Source organism: Hypanus sabinus, unplaced genomic scaffold (genome assembly GCF_030144855.1).
Source record: "Hypanus sabinus isolate sHypSab1 unplaced genomic scaffold, sHypSab1.hap1 scaffold_1093, whole genome shotgun sequence".
Taxonomy (NCBI): domain Eukaryota; kingdom Metazoa; phylum Chordata; class Chondrichthyes; order Myliobatiformes; family Dasyatidae; genus Hypanus; species Hypanus sabinus.
In genome coordinates, this window is record NW_026779150.1 from 10001 (window position 1) to 15000 (window position 5000).

A 5000-nucleotide genomic window follows, 5' to 3' on the forward strand; every position below is an offset into this window, starting at 1 on the left:
CCGAATTCGTCCCCTCGCGTCTCCCCGCCGCGGGACTTTGTCAGAAAATCATTCGGGCAAGGTTTCGATTCGGCGGCCCGAGCACCGGTAGTCAGCCCGTATATGCTGCCCCTCGGTCGGCTTGGGCCTGCGGATACGTCCCGCTGACTGACTTCCGCCATTGGGAATTCGTCCGAAAATCCATACGGGCGACCTTGGGAAGCGTGCGGAAATACCGCCGCGCGGCCCGGGTTAACGAAGTGGGGAGGCCCGTAGCGCCCGTCGACCACTCCTAAGTGGTCGAGAAAAACGCCTCCCCGTAAATCTCCGGAAACCCCGCCAATGCCCCCGTACAGAAATTGCATGTGTCAAAGGGGCGGCCGTATCTGACCCCGGCTGCCGAGCCTCTGGAACTCCTGCCCGGCTACGACCCTCAAATCCGACCCGCATCCAGACTTCCGGAGCGGACTCAGTTAACGAATTGCCACCGGGCAACTGGTTAACCGGCAGTTCTCGGACGGCTCGTTAGCCGTGCCGACCGACCCCCCCGGCCGTGCGGTGGAGCAAGACAACAGTCCCCGGGCGGGCAATCGAGTTCCCGACCGGGCCCTGGCAGATCGTTAACCGGCCCGACCGGGACAAGTCGTTAACCAACTTCGGCGTGACAAATGGTTAACCGGCCCGGCCGGGACAAGTCGTTAACCAACTTCGGCGTGACAAATGGTTAACCGGCCCGGCCGGGACAAGTCGTTAACCGACGTCGGCGTGACAAATGGTTAACCGGCCGGGCCGGGACAAGTCGTTAACCAGACCCGAGCCGGCACTTCGGTAACCGACCGGGTCCGGTGCTGTCATGCAGAACAGGACAGAGACTTGGGCAGCGGCCCGGCGCGGACAGTTCTTCCGTTCGCCGGCTCGGTGACAATTGGTTAACCGACCGGGCTCAGGCAAATCGTTAACCGACGTCGGCGAGACAAATGGTTAACCGGCTCGGCCGGGACAAGTCGTTAACCGACTTCGGCGTGACAAATGGTTAACCGGCCCGGCCGGGACAAGTCGTTAACCAGACCCCAGCCGGCACTGCGGTAACCGACCGGGTCCGGTGCTGACATGCAGAACAGGACAGAGACTTGGGCAGCGGCCCGGCGCGGACAGTTCTTCCGTTCGCCGGCTCGTGACAATTGGTTAACCGACCGGGCTCAGGCAAATCGTTAACCGACGTCGGCGAGACAAATGGTTAACCGGCCCGGCCGGGACAAGTCGTTAACCAGTCCCGAGCCGGCTCTGCGGTAACCGACCGGGTCCGGTGCTGACGGGCAGAACAGGACAAAGACTTAGGCAGCAGCCCGGCGCGAACAGTTCTTCCGTTCCCCGGCTCGTGACGATTGGTTAACCGACCTCCGGTCCACCCTCCGAAAGTGCCGCCCCTCGGTCCGAACGTCGCTCCCAACACGTCCCCCGGCTGCTCCCCGCCGCGGGACCTTGTAGGTTTTGAATTCGGCGGAAGCCGTAGTTTTGGCCGAGCGCCATAACACGAGCCCTAGCCCCAGCCCAAGCCCTAACCCATATCCTAGCCCTAGCCCTAACCCTAACCCTAACCCCAGCCGTAACCCTAACCCAGGCCCTAACCCTAACGCTAACCCTAACCCCCGCCCTAACCCTAAACCTAACCCCAGCCCTAACCCTGAACCTAACCCTAACCCTAGACCTAACCCCAGCCCTAACCCTAGCCCTGGCCCTAACCCTAACCCTAAACCTGGCCCGAACCCAATCCCCGGGCGGGCAATCGGTTTGCCCGACCGGGCCCTGGCAAATCGTTAACCAACGTCGGCGAGACAAATCGTTAACCAACGCCGGCGAGACAAATCGTTAACCAGCCCGGCCGGGACAAGTCGTTAACCAACCCTAATGCGGCGGGACTTGGAATAATTCCGACGTCTGCCGAGGACTGCGATGGGCGGTGCGACCTCCTGTAGTCCCGACGGAGGAGCCGCCCCTCGGCCGGCACGGCCCTCCGAAGACGTCCCCTCGCGGCCACCCGCCGAGGTATGACGCGTGCGGACCTGCCAGGAGCACAACCCAAACCTTAAAACTAACCCTGGCCATAGCACGAGCCCTAGCCCCAGCCCAAGCCCCAACCCATATCCTAGGCCTAGCCCTGACCCTAGCCCCAACCCTAGCCCTAACCCCAGCCCTAACCCTAAAGCTAACCCCCGCCCTAACCCGAGCCCTAGCCCCAACCCGAACGCTAAACCTAACCCTAACCCCAACCCCAACCCTAGCCCTAACCCCAGCCCTAACCCTAAAGCTAACCCCCGCCCTCACCCGAGCCCTAGCCCCAACCCGAACGCTAACCCTAACCCTAACCCCAACCCCAACCCTAACCCTAACCCTAACCCTAGCCCCAGCCCAAGCCCCAACCCATATCCTAGCCCTAGCCCTGACCCTAGCCCGAACCCTAACCCTAACCCTAACCCCAGCCCTAACCCTAAAGCTAACCCCAACCCTAACCCTAACCCTAGCCCCAACCCTAACGCTCACCCTAACCCCAGCCCTAACCCTAATCCTAACCCCAGCTCTAAGCCTAAGCCCCGCCCTAACCCGAGCCCTAACCCCAACCACAACCCTAACCCTTACCCTAACCCTAGCCCGAACCCAATCCCCGGGCGGGCAATCGGGTTGCCCGCCCGGGCCCTGGCAAATCGTTAACCAACGTCGGCGAGACAAGTCTTTAACCAGCCCGGCCGGGACAAGTCGTTAACCAACGTCGGCGAGACAAGTCGTTAACCAGCCCGGCCGGGACAAGTCGTTAACCAGCCCGGCCGGGACAAGTCGTTAACCAACCCTAATGCGGCGGGACTTGGAATAATTTCGACGTCTGCCGAGGACTGCGATGGGCGGTGCGATCTCCTGTAGTCCCGACGGAGGAGCCGCCCCTCGGCCGGCACGGCCCTCCGAAGACGTCCCCTCGCGGCCACCCGCCGAGGTATGACGCGTGCGGACCTGCCAGGAGCACAACCCAAACCTTAAAACTAACCCTGGCTATAGCACGAGCCCTAGCCCCAGCCCAAGCCCCAACCCATATCCTAGGCATAGCCCTGACCCTAGACCCAACCCTAGCCCTAACCCCAGCCCTAACCCTAAAGCTAACCCCCGCCCTAACCCGAGCCCTAGCCCCAACCCGAACGCTAACCCTAACCCTAACACCAACCCCAACCCTAGCCCTAACCCCAGCCCTAACCCTAAAGCTAACCCCCGCCCTCACCCGAGCCCTAGCCCCAACCCGAACGCTAACCCTAACCCTAACCCCAACCCCAACCCTAACCCTAACCCTAACCCTAGCCCCAGCCCAAGCCCCAACCCATATCCTAGCCCTAGCCCTGACCCTAGCCCCAACCCTAACGCTAACCCTAACCCCAGCCCTAACCCTAACGCTAACCCTAATCCTAACCCCAGCCCTAACCCTAATCCTAACCCCAGCTCTAAGCCTAACCCCCGCCCTAACCCGAGCCCTAACCCCAACCCCGACCCTAACCCTAACCCTGACCCTAACCCTAACCCTAACCCTAACCCTAACCCTGACCCTAACCCTAACCCTAACCCTAACCCTAACCCTAACCCTAACCCTAGCCCGAACCCAATCCCCGGGCGGGCAATCGGGTTGCCCGACCGGGCCCTGGCAAATCGTTAACCAACGTCGGCGAGACAAGTCGTTAACCAGCCCGGCCGGGACAAGTCGTTAACCAACGTCGGCGAGACAAGTCGTTAACCAGCCCGGCCGGGACAAGTCGTTAACCAACCCTAATGCGGCGGGACTTGGAATAATTTCGACGTCTGCCGAGGACTGCGATGGGCGGTGCGACCTCCTGTAGTCCCGACGGAGGAGCCGCCCCTCGGCCGGCACGACCCTCGGAAGACGTCCCCTCGCGGCAAGCCAGCCGAGGTATGACGCGTGCGGACCTGCCAGGAGCACAACCCAAACCTTAAAACTAACCCTGGCCATAGCACGAGCCCTAGCCCCAGCCCAAGCCCCAACCCATATCCTAGCCCTAGCCCTGACCCTAGCCCCAACCCTAACCCTAACCCCAACCCTAACCCTAACCCCAGCCCTAACCCTAAAGCTAACCCCAACCCTAACCCTAACCCTAGCCCCAACCCTGACCCTAACCCTAACCCTAGCCCCAACCCTAACCCTAACCCTAACCCTAACCCTAACCCTAACCCTAACCCTAACCCTAACCCTAACCCTAACCCTAACCCTAACCCTAACCCTAACCCTAACCCTAGCCCGAACCCAATCCCCGGGCGGGCAATCGGGTTGCCCGACCGGGCCCTGGCAAATCGTTAACCAACGTCGGCGAGACAAGTCGTTAACCAGCCCTGCCGGGACAAGTCGTTAACCAACGTCGGCGAGACAAGTCGTTAACCAGCCCGGCCGGGACAAGTCGTTAACCAACCCTAATGCGGCGGGACTTGGAATAATTCCGACGTCTGCCGAGGACTGCGATGGGCGGTGCGACCTCCTGTAGTCCCGACGGAGGAGCCGCCCCTCGGCCGGCACGGCCCTCCGAAGACGCCCCCTCGCGGCAGCCCGCCGAGCTATGGCGCGCGGGGACCTGCCAGGAGCACAAGCCAAACCTTAACCCTAACCCTGGCACTAACCCTAACCCTAACCCTGACGCCAGCCCTAACCCTAACACTAGCCCTAACTAACCCTAACCCTCACCCTCACCCTAAAACGCCCAGTCTTTGTAACTGGGCGTACGTCGGTCCCGCAGCGGCGCGCGGCTAATTCGCCCCTGGACCTGCTAGCACCTTCTGCGAATACCGGCGAAGACGCTGACCCAGCCAGCCAGCCAGCCAGCCAGCCAACGCGCTCGTCTGTGCCGGCACACTGCAGCTCGGCAACCGGGGAGCCCACAGCCAAGCCCTCGCGAGGCTGCTGTAGCTGGCCCACCCACCCACCTACCTCCCCCAAAGACGGGTCGTGTGGGAGCCAGGTGTCCGGACCCGGGCTGCGG